The sequence below is a fragment of the Syngnathus scovelli genome, chromosome 8, assembly GCF_024217435.2.
Source record: "Syngnathus scovelli strain Florida chromosome 8, RoL_Ssco_1.2, whole genome shotgun sequence".
In the NCBI taxonomy this organism is placed as follows: Eukaryota; Metazoa; Chordata; class Actinopteri; order Syngnathiformes; family Syngnathidae; genus Syngnathus; species Syngnathus scovelli.
Window position 1 is genome coordinate 3,632,531 of NC_090854.1, and position 17,070 is coordinate 3,649,600.

The following is a 17,070-nucleotide window of genomic DNA, read 5'->3' on the forward strand; positions in this document are numbered from 1 at the left end:
CTTTCCTCTTTTTTAAACAGAATTCGGATTTTGGAACAAAGGAGAGCCGATCACTCGACTTGTTCAACCAAATAGGTTTTTAGACCTTTAGTCTCCTCTTTTGTTCTGAGTGGGTGAGTCTTGTTTTTTTTTTTTTTTTCGACTTGTAAATCTTTTGCTTGCTTATTCATTAAATCTCTTCTTAAGCCTTAACGGTTATTGATTATTTCATAGTAACTATGTTGAGCATGGTTTTATATGCAGTAATTACAACTTTAAAATGTCTTTATTCCCCTATCATGGTCATTCTTTAAATCCGTTCAATTCTTTTTAAAGTGAAGACAGATTTAATCCTTAACATTAGGAATTGTTAGATCTGGTTCGAAGTAGTTATCTTGAGCTCAGCTAGGGCGAGGGCGCTCTAGTAAATTAACGAATCCTTGAGGTCTTAACAAAGACATCTAAAAATATCCGTAACATAACAAAAGCATCAAACAACCGAAGGGAGCCAGCATGGTATGGCGTGGTCAATTCGACGACTTTCCTCGAATTAGTTATTCGGCTCGAGCGTCGGTTGATTTGAGAGGGATTGGCGTCATAAAGAAATTAGATTGATTCTGGTAGAATTAATTTAACTCGGGTGGTTAGATACGGACGAGTCCCTTCACCCCGGCTCATCGAACCCGTTACCGGGAAGCCGATGCCACTTTGATAAAAAGTGCGCATTTGACACATGCTAACACATACGACAAGCCAACAGGGAGTGACCATGCTGATAAAATGAAGCAGCTCAAAGCTGAACTGGCATCACAACAGCAATTCTTTACACGATGCTGTGAGTCAAAAGTAAATATTACTAAAGCCAGCTACAAAGTGGCCATGTTAATACTGTCGATGTTATGAACCTGTAGACGAGACACAAACTATTACTTTCTGAAAGATATTGTAAATGACAAGAGCAAAATTCACTTGTTTTAAGTTTGAACAATAACAGACAACTTTGCATTACTTATAACTCATTTTTAAAATGTTCATGAGGCAAAAATAATTTTAAACTTATGTAAATTTGAGGTATTTCAAACAGTTTGTCCAATGTTATCTGACTCTTCAGATATGAATGAAAGGCAGAATTTGTGTTTTTAGAGTTGTTCACATCTGCCTGAGTGGCTTATATTTGGTTATTTTGTCATTTGAAAAATAAAGACAATTGCGACAATGAAATTAGTTTATAACAGTGTGTATTTGCATGAATTTTTTGTAGTTAAAACATGTCCAAAAAAACTATAGGCCCCCGGGCCCCTTCACTTTATCATATCTGGCCCTCCTTGCAAAAAGTTTGGACACCCCCTGTATTAGAGGAATTGCTCTGAACTGAGTCAAAAGTTATATTATTAACAGACAGTGAAAATGGGTCAATACACTGCTTCATATTTAAACATTCTCTGCGGTGTCCCCCAGGGGTCAGTTTTGAGCCCCAAACTGTTTAATCTTTATATCAATGACCTATGTCAGGGGTCGGCAACCCAAAACGTTCAAAGAGCCATATTGACACCCCCCCCCCAAAAAAAAAACATGCCTGTCTGAAGCCGCAAAAACCTAAAAGCTTTTTATAAGCCAACATAGACTGTCAATACATGAGCTGAATGCCTACTATTAAAATAATTAAGTAGGCTACAAATACAAAGCGACGCAAAACGTCGCCCCTGGATAGCCAGCAGACTTTGTTGTGCAGCAGGAGATCATCATATTCGCTGTCAACTTCATCTACCAATTCACAGAATTGGCGGTGGTTTAATGCTTTTGCGATTATTTTGTTCACAATATGGATGAAAAGGTTCATTACCTCCATACACTCTGGTCGGAATGTTTACGCACACAGCACCTCTTGGTGCAATATGCAATGGAATGCAAGCAAATTTTGATCCAATGCTTTCTGTTGTAAAGTCACAAACTTTTGCGACCCTCTCATACTCTGTGACCCGTCTGTAGCGACTGAAATCAGGTGGCCAGTGTGTCATTTCATCACTGCAGCATAGCCTCGCAGATGTCCTCGCCCCGTGTTTGGCCTTTTAGTGGTATAAATTTCTTCTTGCGGCCCATTAGAGTTCACGTACCTGTATAGCAGAGCTGTCTGTTCAATATCGGTCACGTCACACGACTCATCACAGGCAATTGAGTAAGCTGGAGCTGAATTGATGTCCTTGATTTTCTGATCGGTGATATTGTTTGCCAATTAAATGACCATTTCCTTCACTGTTTTTGCGGAGAGAGGCATGTCTTTAATTTTCAGAATGAGCTCGGTTTTGTTTTTGAAGTCCGAAAATAGGCACTCTGATATTTCAATGAGTGAATCCTTCATGTACTCGCCATTGGTGAATGGTTTTCCGTGCTTTATTATCTCCCAGGCTGCAACAAAACTTGCAGTAGTAGTAGAGTTTGGAGATGCAATCCATTTCTTGAAACTGTTTTTTCGTTCCTCAAATTGCACCTTTCCTCTCAGTTCCAACTGGGTGATCGGCAGCAAATTTAGCATGCTTTAGCTAAATATGTCGCTCCAAATTGCTCTTCTTGTTATATTTGACAACTTCTCATTGCAAATCACACATTCAGGCAATCCTTCAGCATTGGCAATGAAAGCAAATAGTTGAATGCATTATTTCTTAAACCCTCTGTTCTCATCAGCAATCTTCTCTTTTTGCCTTTTGAATCCATGGCCCGTCACTCACACACCTGTTTGTTTACAACTCGCTCTGTCGCTTGCTATGATGCAATTTTGCGCCATTCTGAAATTCATTATTTCATTATTTTTTATTTAATTATTATTTTTAATACCGTATTTGCTGGTGTATAGGTCGACTCGGTGTATAAGTCGACCCCCTAAAATTCGACGGAAATTTACGATTTTATGATATATCCTTTGTATAAGTCGAGCTCAATTGTTGCATTATATTAAACTTCCAAATTCAATATGCGAAATTTATTGACGAAATGTGTTCAAATTCCGGGAGGCCGTGCGCATGCGGCTGTTTATAAGCACCGCGGAGGAGATCGCGAAGCCTCATTCGACTTCCAGCGGCCGGCGAGCTCGCGCACGCCGCCCGGCACCAACGGGAGGCCGGAAATAGCTCCAAGCCGAGCGGATCGGCACTTTATAAGCACCGCGGAGGAGATCGCGGAGCCTCATTCGACTTCCAGCGGCCGGCGAGCTCGCGCACCCGCCCGGCACATCCGGGAGGCCGTGCGCACGCGCCAAGTGGCCGAAAATAGCGCCCCCCCAAGCGGATCGGCTGTTTATAAGCACCGCGGAGGAGATCGCGGAGCCTCATTCGACTTCCAGCGGCCGGCGAGCTCGCGCACCCGCCCGGCACATCCGGGAGGCCGTGCGCACGCGCCAAGTGGCCGAAAATAGCCCCGCCGAGCGGATCGGCTGTTTATAAGCACCGCGGAGGAGATCGCGGAGCCTCATTCGACTTCCAGCGGCCGGCGAGCTCGCGCACCCGCCCGGCACATCCGGGAGGCCGTGCGCACGCGCCAAGTGGCCGAAAAAAGCCCCCCCCCCCGAGCGGATCGGCTGTTTATAAGCACCGCGGAGGAGATCGCGGAGCCTCATTCGACTTCCAGCTGGCCGCGCACTCGCGCACGCCGCCCGGTTCAAATTTTCCAAGTGCAACGCACAATGAGATGCATGAGAAAGGGCCTTGGTTATCATCACATTTGAAGTTAAATTTTATGACTCGGTGTATAAGTCGAGGTCGATTTTTTTCGGTCGATTTTGGATCGAAAAAGGTCGACCAATACACCGGCAAATACGGTATATTTACAACTACCGTAATTTTTGGACTATAAGTCGCACCGGAGTATAAGTCGCACCAGCCATAAAATGCACAATACAGTGAAAAAAATATATAAGTCGCACTTTTGGGGCAAATTTATTTGTCAAAATCCAACACCAAGAACAGACATGAGCCAGCAACAACAGGCTAAACGATACGGTATGCTAACGTGACATATACACAAACGAGGAGCTGAGAACGAGCCTGAGTAACATTCAGAATTATTCAAATAAGTATTACATAAATAACATATTTATCAAACCATCTGTGTCACTCCAATTCATTAAATCCATCGATTGTCCTTTATGTAAACAATGCCGCGTATGCGCCACATATGCGCTGATGACGTCGGACTCGTAAGTTGCATTTCTAATTATTCCACAGACCCATATAACGATATATAAAGTATATTTCAAATAACTATCATATAACAACAATATTATCAAACCATCTGTGTCACTCCTAATCATTAAATCCATCGATCAAATTCCCCGTCCTTTATGTCAACAACGCCGCGTGCGCGCCGCACAGATCTAGTATACAACTATATTGTAGCGTTATCAAAGTACCAGGAAACACGTGGGTTTGGTAAACGGCTCTTTATTTAACAAGAGTTCAACGAGCCAACAACTACTGAACTGTAACGATAAAGACATATACAAGTTGCTACACGAAATAAAATATATCAAATAACTATAACATAAATACGTTTTTCAAACCTTGTGTCACTCCAAATCATTAAATCCTTCAAATGTGGGGCCCTTCGTCATCTTCGTCATCCCGTAATAGAATATTTTGTCCTTATGTAAACAACCGCCGTCACTTGCAGGTCAAATAACAGTAATCCCTTGCTAGTTCAAGATGGCGGCGCGTGCACACGCAGCGGCCACTCTCTGTCCCGTTCAGTGTTTTGTGAGTGTTTACTGAGTGTTTGTCCGGCAGTTTTGTGTGTATTCGTCTCGTGTGATACGTCGTGCTACTAGTGCGGCGGGCATGTTCTGCTCAACATCGGCGGAAGTGGGTTTTATGGCGTTCTGGACTTTGGTGCAGAGAGATTAAGGGCGTTCGGACTGCTTCGTCATGGAGCGACGCCGGACTGGCCTGCTCTTCCTCCCCCGGTTGGACTGCGTCCTGAGCTCGGACTGCTCCGTCCTGGAGCATTGTTGGGATGCGTCGGCAGCTGGTCTGCGAGGCAGCGGGAGAGGGGCCAGCGCGGAGACGTCGGGCCAGGCTTGCGGCCAACCCAGCTCGCTGAGCCGTGCCTTCCATTCTCCTGGCGTACGTTCGTTCGCGGGACAAGATGGGTTGCGTTCGCCTGATAGGATCCACGAACCGGACAGTGCGTGCCTGCTGTGTGCTCGTGTTCACAGTGGCCTGGTTGACTGTCATCTTACCGGAGTCTGCCGTGCATCGGGAGCGGCTAGCGTGCTATCACGCTTATTGTTCATTGATGTTGACTTATTGTGTTATTTTTCCTGTGTTGTTTACTTGTATGTGCGTTGTGAACTCTGTCTTGTCACCCTGGGATAGTGAGAAACGTAATTTCGATCTCTTTGTGTGTCTTGACATGCGGAGGAATTGACAGTAAAGGAGACTTTGACTTTGACTTTGACTTTACTTCGCGGTTCATTTATCGCGGTTTCACTACATCACGGATTTTTGAATTTTGAAAATTTGCGAAAAAATTCACATATAAGTCGCTCCTGAGTATAAGTCGCCCCCCCACCCAAACTATGAAAAAAAAATGCGACTTATAGTCCGAAAATTACGGTACATACATTTTCTACAGCATAAGAATGTTTGTGTCATGATTAACATCTAAAAAACACATTTAAAAAAACAAAACAAAACAAAAAAAAAAACAAGTTTTTCCATTTTCACGCATTTTTGCAAGAGCTCCAGGGAGCTGCTACGGTGTGCTAAAGAGCCGCATGCGGCTCTGGAGCCACGCGTTGCCGACCCCTGACCTATGTAATGTTGCAGAACTTTAAAAAATATATATTTTTTGCTGATGATACAAATATGTTTTGTTCAGGGGAAAATCTGGAGGAACTTTTAAATTTGATGAATACGAAAATGAAAAAACATGGTTTGAGTCCAATAAATCAACACTTAACTTGACCAAAACTAAACTCATGATTTTCGGTAATCGTTGCAAACTAACTGATGTTTAAATACAAATAGATGGAACCATAATTGAAATAATCCCAAAAATAAAATTTCATGGTGTAATTATAGATGAACTTATACATTGGAAAGATCATATTAAACACATTGAAAACAAACTAGCAAAAAACATTGCTATCTCAGATAAGGCAAAGTATTTTCTTGACCACAAATCACTGCATATATTATATTGCTCTCTAATATCACCAGTCTTGAGCTACTGCACAGAGATATGGGGAAACAAAAGCTCAGAAGGACTTGCGTGTTTACAAGAGAAGGCCATTAGAATTATGAACAAATCCGACTACCTTGAACATACTAACATGCTATTTCTTAAATCACAAATATTTAAATTAAAACATTTGGTAGATTATCAAACTGCTCAAATCGTGCTCAAATTGAAGCAAAACTGTTTGCCTAAAAATATTCAAAAGCATTTTCACCTACAAAACATTTAGTATTTTGTATCTCCATTGCTAAAACAATGCTCAAGTATGTTGATGTTTACTTTTTCAAACCTTCTGTGTCACTCCAAATCCTTAAATCCTTCAAAGTCTTTGTTCTCCGTGTCACTTAGAAACAAAGCCACTGATGATGCCGGTAGTACTTTGTCATCTTCGTCATCCCGTGATCAATCTTTGTCCTTTTTGGAAACAACCGCCACGCCGCGTCGCGTCGCGCTGCTGACGTCACTTGAAATTCAAATTACAGTAATCCCTTGCTACATCGCGGTTCGTTTATCACAGTTTCACTTTTTTTTTTGAAAATTTTTGAAAAAAACCACATAAGTCGCTCCTTATTACAATTCACCCCCCCACCCAAACTATGAAAAAAAACGCGATTTATAGTCTGAAAATTACGGTAATTACCAATTTGATTTTTTGTTTTAAATTGGATGGGGGTGGGATTAAATAAACCTTACTTCTTCCCACTCCTTTTCAGACAAGTAAACTGCCCATTTTGTGCAGTAGATTGTATTCTGTTTGTACCTAGTATTTATACAAAGTCATAATTTAAATGACTTTCACCTTGCTTTTGCTTTTTATTTTGTTTGTCTTCATTTGATTGATGATGCATAGTTTACATGTTTGAAAAAAATACAATTCATTAATTTATTCATTCAAAATGATTTGAATGTAAAGCACAGGTAAATTTGGGTGACAGTATACCAGTATACTATTTATTCTTCTACTATTATATCCACTCGCTATATTATAAAATTTGAAGTTTTGGCTCCGTCAACCACACAAACGGAATCAAAGCTATAGCAGCAGTAATATTAACTCTGCAACCGCGACTGCGCTCTCTGAGTTACTGCCGCATTTCCCTCATACGTTGGCTCAATTGATAATCTCGCAAATGACTTCAATGCGGCTCTGATAAACGCCTTCGATTCAGTAGTGCCTTTATGTCTTAAAATGTGTCCTAGGAGGTTTACTCTATGATGGTTCATGGATCAGGAAGCTTGAGCGCAAATGGCGTGTAACTAAACTTGAGGTCTTCCGTCAAGCATGGTGTGACAGCCACCTGAAATACAAAGAAGCACTTGTTTCAGCAAAAATTAATTATTTCTCTCGAATTATCTCTCTCAATAAAAACAATCCTGAATACTTATTTTACGGTATTCGATACGGTGGGAAAGCTGACGCAACGGCAGCCGACCTTCGATAACTCACCGCTCTCAGCCGGCAAGTTCATGAAATTTTCCCTTTAGCTCAGCCTCCCGTACTTTTTTCACTCCATCTGCATCAACATATCAGCAGCACCTCAGACTTGCTCTTCATTACACACATACTATCACGTCTCTGCTCCTTAACTGCCAAGCGAAGTAGAACTGCGTGTCTGCTTGCTTGTCACTCCCGATCGGATCGTCCTGTTTGCGACAACACCTGTTATGAGCACTAAGCGCAGGGCGTGCCTCTGAGCAATGTGTGGATGCCCTCGCGCTGCCAGGATGCGTCAGCTGGTCAGCACCGCAAGAGCAAAGCGGAGCCGTGACACATTTACACTTTAAAATGTTTAAATGATTAAAAATACAATAAAGTGTTTAGAAAGAAAATCATAATAGTATTGTGCGGATGCGCTCGCGCTGTGCCGCAGGGGTGCGTCAATCGGCCAGCACATAATACAATAACGTATTTAAAAGTACAATAAAGTGTATAAAATTAAAAAGATAAAAGTCTTTTGCGGGTGCCCTTGCACTGGGGTGTCGGGGTGCGTTAGCCGGTCAGCACCGCCAGAGCAGAGCGGAGTGAAGCCGTGACACATTAACACTTTCAAATGTTTAAAAATAAAATAAAGTGTTTAAAAATAAAATTATAAAAGTCTCGCGCTGAGCCGCCGGGGCGTGTCAGTCGGCCAGCACGCAAGAGCAGACACGTTTACACTTCAAAAAAGGTTCTTAATAGTCTTCGTATTTCGTAGATGATGTTGCATTTTTGTTCCGGTGTTATCTTTGGGATGTACGAGTAGTTGTTGGAGTTTGCTGTATGGTTTGATGGCTGTGTTGATAAAGTTAAAGTTGAAGTCCCAATGATCATCGTCACACATCTGGGTGTGGTGAAATTTGTCCTCTGCATTTAACCCATCCCCATGTGATTTTGATCTATCCCCTGGGGGAGAGGGGAGCAGTGAGCAGCAGCGGTGCCGCGCTCGGGAATCATTTGGTGATCTAACCCCCCAATTCCAACCCTTAATGCTGAGTGCCAAGCAGGGAGGCAATGGGTCCCATTTTTATAGTCTTTGGTATGACCCGGCCGGGGTTTGAACCCACAACCTTCCAGTCTCAGGGCGGACACTCTACTACTAGCCCACTGAGCTGGTTGCTTTTTCATCGCCCATTGTATTGGTTCAGTTATCCCTCGAATGTATGGCAAGATTACAGTGTCTGGTGTGTGTGTGTGTGTGTGCATTTTGTTTTCCTTTCCCTTGTCTTGTCCGCTTTGTTTTTGACTTGTTTTCCTTTGTTTATGGCCCATCTTGGATACTGGCAGAGTGTGAGTGCTTGTTCAATGTGTCTTTCCTCCTCCTGTCTATCTTTCTCTTCGGTTATGATCATGGTCCTGTCGTATAATGTTCTGACTACAGATAGTTTGTGCACTGTAGGGTGTTCTGATGTCCAGAGGAGGTACTGGTCCGCGTGAGTGGGTTTTCTCTACACTGTGATCTTGATGCTGCTGTTGTCTTTGTGGTGGACGTTCATGTCCAGGAAAGATATGGTCCGGTTCATTTCCTCTTCGTGTGTGAATTGTATGCTGCCAAATATGGGTCTCCCATTGCAAATCCTTCTGTCTGTTTGTATATTGTATTTTTGAATTTGAAATAGGTGGATTTGGAAACGAAATTTAATAATGTGCTGATGTGACTCACTGTCCGGTATGTGTTTTTTGAGGGTCTGGTCTTCCTTGAGGCGGTTTTGTACAATGTGCAATGTGACGTCAACGGGGGTTTTAGTGAATATTGAAATGATATCATGGAAAATGAGGATTTTCTTTCTGTACTGTTATATTGTAGAGTTCTTGTGACAGTTGTTTTGAATTCTTGCAGTGGTGTTCTGTTGTGCCGAGGAGGGGTTTGAGTATTTCTACTAGTGCTTTTGATAAATTGTATGTGACAGAGAGGGATGTATTTTTTATGTATTTTTGGTGTACCATAGTATATCCAGCCGTTAGCGGTGTATATGAGGTGGTCGTAGTCTTCCCCTGTTATTTTCTTGCTTTCTAATAAGGGTTTCAATACTGTTTTAGTGTTCTTTTCTTTACTTCTGTGGGGTCTTTTTTTCAGTATTTGGTATGTATCTTCGTCATTCAACATATATGTTCCATTTGTTTTTCGTAGAGTTCAGTGTCCAATATACTAACTGTGGTTCTGCTTGTGTCTGCCGGTAGGATGGTGATTGTTGTGTCCCGTTTGAGTGTGTTTATTGTCTTTTCTTCTTGCTTTGTAATGTTGCTGTGTGGAAGTTTGGATGATTTTAGGATATCTGCTACTGTGTTCCGGAGTTCTGCTTTCTATCCCTGGTCTTGTATTTTATGCTATTTCTGTGGCGAGTATGTATTCTTCTTTGGGTATTTTTTTGGGTGTAATGGCGAAATTCAGACCTTTCGTTAGCACTGTTTCCGTAAGGGTGCGCTTCGATACATTTCACAGCCATCTTTCATTAGTTTTGAAGGGTGTTTGTCTGGTTTTAATTTTTCTTTCTATGAGGTTGTGCTACTTAGCAAGTTCAGCATAGCATGGAGCCCAAGCTCTGCAGTAATGACAGAAAAAAAAAACAAAAAAAAAAACATCAGTTGTTCTTCGTGACAGGTCGTGGTGTGTCTAATATAACCTGTTCCCCGCTCTCCCTTTCGCTGAGAGTAAACCAAGATAAGGATAAGGACAGATAATGGGAAAAAAACAATCCGTTCCAAGCAAAAAAAAAAAAAAAAAAACGCCTTTTTAAAGCATTTTTTCATTTGTGCATTTTTGTCCGATCGCGCAACTGCAGCGCACCGCCGAACGCGCAACTGTAGCGCGTCGGCGACCGCACAACTGCACCGCGCTGGTCGCATTATTGTGACAGAGCCGTCGCTGACATTTAGAAAATATTTTTAAAGTCCTGATGTACTTTCCAAAATTTAAGTGGACATCCGTGCACAGGGAACTTAATTTGGTCCAATCGCGCAACCGCAGTGTTCCGGGCGCTCACTGTCGCATTGTTTTAAGAGCGTCTTTGTGTTTTAGGATGGCTTTACTGCTCCCACTCCTTTCGAAGCATGATTAGAGTTGATGCAATCCTCAGCGTAACGAGAATATAATAATGAATGGAGTCAGTTGGCATGCGGGTCCTCTCGGCTCATCTCGCAAGGTTCGACAACCGAATTTCGTCCGACATCCGAAGCAAAAAAATCTCGAATTTTTTGTTCGAATACCAATTTGTTCGAGAACCGGGACGTTCGAAAACCGAGGCTCCACTTTACCTCCTAACTGTAAAATGTACAACCGGAGCTGCATCGTTAAAAATATTTAGGGGTGCTACTGAGCCATTAAAAAACTTACAAAAACCTAATCAAATATTAATGATTTTGCCAGGTTTGATGGATTTGCAGTTTCATTGTCATGCTGTCATGTGTCGTCCGGATCACTTCCTGTTTTATTGTGTGATTTTCCTCTCGTTCCAGTCGGTGTGTCCTTCCCCTGTGCGTCCGGTCACGTGAACCCCTGATTCCAAGTGTGTGCACCTGCGCCAATGACCAACTGTCTTCACCTGTGTTCCCCTCCTGTGTCCATATAACCCGCGTCTTTCCCCGTATCCAGTGCCAGTGCGTCTTGCCTTGTCAGAACACTAGCGATCACGAAACCCTCGAGTTCCACGTAGAAGCCTTGTTTGAGCAACCTTGATCACCGATGTTAACTCGGTTACATCGCTACCTTGTTTTTGTATTTCCCTCGGTTCGAGGCGCTTTGATTTCCCCTTTTTCTCCCTCGGTTCGAGGCGCCTTTGTTTTCCCTTTTTTCCCTCCTAGTGAGGCGTTTTTTGTTCGACTGTCAGTGGCGACAATAAAAGCCTTTTTGGACATTGAACTCTCTGCATTCGAGTCCTCTCCCTGCTCTGCGCCTGACATTCATACATGTTTAGACCCTCAAAAATAGCATTGTTTTCTTGGTGAACAGAATCTTACCACGGCAACAGGGTTTTGCAAATACTCACTATCTTTGTGTTTTATCTTCATCAAGCTGTAAACACTTTTCTGAACACATATTAGGTGAAACTGGTTAATGCACTGGAGGAAAAACATCAAAGAATAAAACATATTTATTTTAGATGTAGGTGGCACTACTACTACAACAAACAAAAACAAGTTTGTAGATGTCTTTAGGATGAGACTCTCATCAATTGGGTAACATTTTGACAAGCTATCATCATGTGGGTCAGGTTAAAACAGCCTGTATTCAGTGCAATGCTGAATTTTAAAGTACATCTAAAAATGGCTGACTTCCTGTTAGATTCACAATATACTTTTTTGTAGGTCTTGGACTGGTACGTACTATATGACCAAAATTTCATAGATCAATGTGGAACGTACAACTGGGGCTGCTTCATTAAACAAATTCAGGCAGCTTCACTGAGCCATTTTATTTTTAAATCGTACCATAAAACTAATAACATATTGATGATTTCATCAGCCCTCATGTTTGTGCAAAGTACCATGTTGGCCCGGATATAAGACGACCCCATCTTTTTCAAGGCTCAAGTTTGAAAAAAGACTTTTTGAACACCAAATTTAATTTTCATACAGAAAATAATTACATCTGAAACAAAAGATTATAACAATATATTCGAGAGAAAAAGCATGTTATTTTGCCTCATTCAAATCATGCAAAAACTTTACATCTTAATATCTAAACATTTAAATATGTAAACTAAAGTGCAATCACATTTGTAAATTAATGGCTTCTGGTCTTTGAAATGTAAATACATGCTGTGATAAAGCAACAAAATTGCAATAACTGCATTAACCATCAAAGTGAATTCTAACTGTAACTGTAGTTTTGAAACAAATCTGAATAAGGAAAAACATTGCAATAAAACGATGTTGCTATTGTTGGGGAGCCTGACTGTATAGGGCAGGCTCCAGAGCCGCATGTGGCTCTTTAGCACACCACTAGCAGCTCGCTGGAGCTCTTGCAAAAATGCGTGGAAATGGAAAAATATGTTGTTGTTTTTTTGTTTTGTTTTGTTTTTCTTAAATATGTTTTTTAGATGGTAATCATGACACAAACATTCTTATTCTGTAGAAAATGTATGTAGTTGTAAATATATTAAAAGTACAGAATTTCAGGATGGGGCAAAATTGCGCAATAGCAAGCGACACAGCACAGACGATTTGTAAACAAACAGGTGTGTGAGTGACGGGCCATGGATTCAGAAGGCAAAAAGAGAAAGATTGCTGATGAGAAGAGAGGGTTTAAGAAAGAATGGATTCAACTATTTGCTTTCATTGCCAATGCTGAAGGATTGCCTGAATGTGTGATTTGCAATGAGAAGTTGTCAAATATAACAAGAAGAGCAATTTGGAGCGACATATTTAGCTAAAGCATGCTAAATTTGCTGCCGATCACCCAGTTGGAACTGAGAGGAAAGGTGCAATTTGAGGAACGAAAAAACAGTTTCAAGAAATGGATTGCATCTCCAAACTCTACTACTACTGCAAGTTTTGTTGCAGCCTGGGAGATAATAAAGCGCGGAAAACCATTCACCAATGGCGAGTACATGAAGGATTCATTCGTTCAAACATCAGAGTGCCTATTTTCGGACTTCAAAAACAAAACTGAGATCATGCGAAAATTAAAGACATGCCTCTCTCCGCAAAAACAGTGAAGGAAATGGTCATTTTAATGGCAAACAATATCACCGATCAGCAAATCAAGGACATCAATTCAGCTCCAGCTTTCTCAATTGCTTGTGATGAGTCGTGCGACCGATATCGAACAGACAGCTCTGCCATGCAGGTACGTGAACTCTAATGGGCTGCAAGTAGAAATTGATACCACTAAAAGGCCAAGCATGGGGGAGGACATCTGCGAGGCTCTGCTGCAGTGTTTAAATGACAGAGATACACACTGGCCACCTAATTTCAGTCGCTACAGACGGGTCACCGAGTATGAGAGGGTCGGAAAAGTTTGTGACTGTACAACAGAAAGCATTGGATCGAAATTTGCTTGCATTCCATTGCATATTGTACCAAGAGGTGCTGTGTGCGTAAAAATTCCCACTGGAGTGTATGGAGGTAATGAACTTTGTCATCTATGTTGTGAACAAAATAATCACAAAAGCATTAAACCACTGCCAGTTCCGTGAATTGCTAGATGAAGTTCACAGCGAATATGCCAATCTCCTGCTGCACAACAAAGTCCGCTGGCTATCCAGGGGCGACATTTTGCGTCGCTTTGTTGCTTTGTATTTGTAGCCTACTTAATTATTTTAATAGTAGGCATACAGCTTATGTATTGACAGTCTATGCTGCCTTTTAGATTTTTGCGGCTCCAGGCAAGTATGTTTTTTTTGGCTCTTGGGACATTTTGGTTTGCCGACCCCTGGTATTAGGGGGCTGGCCTGGATGGTTATGCTCTTTTTGCCCCCGGGTGTCGGTCAGAACAGTTTTCAAGATTCAAGATTCAAGAGATTCAAGAGTTTTTTATTCGCCATGTTTGAGCGTGCCAAACAAGGAATTTGACTTCGGTAAATCACAGCCTCTGTTCAACATTTAGGTGACTAACAACAACACTCAGGACATGTGAAGAACGAAAGATATTCTCAAACACCCCCTGATCTTAAACTGATTGCTTTACTGAATTATTGGCAAAAAAAATAAAATAAAATAAAACAACAAACCATAAATGAAATACTTTCGGCAACATACCAAACATAAGTCATCGATCGAGACAACAAAATACATTTGCTGGATACCGTTAGTCGCAGTGCCGCTGCGTAACGGCTACTCGTACGATGCGAGGCAAACTTAAAGGAGTGCGCCGGAGCTGTCAATCAAACGGCGCGCACACGAAACAAACCGCGATCGGACAAACGGCACAACAGTGGACAGTAGTAACAATGAAATGTATATACTCACGTTGTGTCAAAGACGCACACGATCACAGCAACATACTCAGTCGATGCCAGCAACCTTTAACTTACCGCTGCGCACAAGTGAAAATGGGTATAATGTCTAGACCCCGAATGTAAGACGGCTTATTTCAATGCAAAAAAAAAAAAAAAAAAAAACATCGTCTTGTATTCGGGCCAAAACGGTACAAGTAATTTGTGTGTTTGTTTTTTCAGTCCAGTTTTCAGCTGAAATGTGTTGCCATGCAAGTATTATTGCAAACAATGCTATCAGAATGTCGCATGCAGGCATTGATGTTTGTTTTTTATGTCCAGTTTTCAGCTGAAATGTGTTGCCATGCAAGTATTATTGCAAACAATGCTATCAGAATGTCGCATGCAGGCATTGATCACATGCGCCACCCACCCGCATACACCCACACACATGCGCGCTCACACATGCACGCACGCACGCACGAACACACACGCGCGCGCGCGTGCGCGCACGCACACACACACACACACACACACACACACACACACACACACACACACACACACACACACACACACACATTGCAAGTTTTCAGAAGTACATTTAACGGAAGGTCATGCATCATCACGGCGCATCCACAACAATATCTCTTAATTGAAGGAAAAACCTGGTATATCCCAACTGCTTGCATGCCGAGAGTCCCAGCCAGTTATTCCAGTCATCTGAGCAGACTGTCCTCCACACACCGCCTTTCTGGACTTGCAGGACTGAACTCCGCCCACTGAGACGCACTGAAATGAAAACAATTAACGGTTGATTTTCAAATAATTTTCCAAAATAATATTTACATTTTAGTGGGAAGGGATCGTGTTGGACATGCTTGGTAGGCCGACTGGGCACTTCAACTTGTCTGTAGGTGTGAGTGCGAGGACGGATGGTTCTTCGTCTCTGTGTGATCTGCGATTGGCTGGCAACCGATTCATGGTGTCCTCCGCCTACTGCCCGATGACAGCTGGGATAGGCTCCAGCACGGCCGCGATCCCAGTGGGGAGAGGCGGTATGGAAAATGGGTTGATGGGGTGGTGTTGGCTGGCATTGCTTCATTCAAGGGGGAATACTGTAACCTTCGTTTATTGCGGATAATTGGGTCCGCGGTAGGCCAAAATCCACGATGTGGGATCAATAATTTAATGAGCTCCGATAAGACTTTTATACCCTTTTTTTTAAACACTTATTAGTATTTTTAAACAACTTTTAAACATTTTAAAGTTCAATTGACTATTAGAAACTGTCACAGATGAGAATGGAGCAGGGTGACCAAATGCAGCTTGGACCAGGGTTTATTGAGGGAAAAGGGTGTTGGAGGGTAGGATGAGGGGAACAGAGAAACAGGAACCGACAAACTAACATGACTTGTGGAGGCAGAGTGACAGGGGGAACCGACGGATGAACAGAAACAGACTAACAGAAACTAACAGAGAGACAAAGACAAAGAGACTACAACAATCCGACGGGAGTGACACGCAGACAGGACTTAAATACACAACAGGTAACAAGAAGCAGGTGACTGTGATTACATTGATTATGAGTAGATACAGGAGGGGAGAGGCAAGTACAAAGAGACGCGAACAGAAACCATGACAACATAGACGCATAATAGGACGACCGGAGACAAGTCGTGACAAGAAACAATCTTATATATTACTAACATAAGGTCGACACTCTTCGGAATCTCAATTGCAACAGGCTCTTTCAGGAACATAGTGATAGGCTGCTGCTGGCATTGCTTTTCTTTTTTTTCTTCTCCTGATTTAAGATGCTTTTATACACGTGCAGGGCTACATCGATTGCATTTCTGAACTGCAACACACGAATCATTTCTGGGTCACATTCAACCACCATCTTCTTAAGTTTGTTTGCCGATCATTATTATATCATTTGCATTATGGTTGCCAGGCGTTCAATTGTTAGACTGACTTCCTCTGAATCATCTTGTTTGACTTCTACTTCGTCGTCACTCGCTGACTTTGTCATCTCAGCCAGAATCCGTTAGCAATTCTCTGTGGCAATTGAGGAGCCCTTTAACACCGCATTCATATCAGAAAAGCCTTCTCCTTTGACTAGCCTTCCCAGCTTCACTACGTTACTGACAGCAGAATGATGAATTTCTTCAAAGGTAAATCATTTGTAGTCGTGGAACACTTCTGGCCACAATGTCTTCCAGGTGACATTGAGTAATTAGTAATACTGAAAAATGTTATGCGTATTCTTCTTCTTCCAGTGTCAGACCTGGTGCAGGCATCGACGGTCATGTTCCTCCAGTCCACTCTATTCTCGATCCGGTGGATAAGCTTGTTGCTGCTCGCTGCTTTCTTATGTCACGTTTGCTATGCCGGTGTTCCTGTGTTGCGTAGCCAAGCTTGGAGGTAGTTGAAAAGGAACCTGTGTACGTGGGCCTGCTAGCTGGTTCGTCATGGGAATGTGTTGCCTAAGTTAAGTTACTTCCTCAC

General features: G+C 42.2%; 1 protein-coding gene across 1 annotated transcript in view; it reads right to left on the bottom strand.

The window, feature by feature from the left end:
* tmprss3a (transmembrane serine protease 3a) overlaps positions 1 to 15,029 on the bottom strand; it is an 84,278-nt gene extending 69,249 nt beyond the window's left edge. The window contains exon 1 of the mRNA XM_068651551.1: positions 14,594 to 15,029. The gene's annotated coding sequence lies outside the window, so the exon portion shown is untranslated. The remainder of the gene's footprint in view (positions 1 to 14,593) is intronic.
* Between the last annotated feature and the right edge of the window lie 2,041 nt (positions 15,030 to 17,070).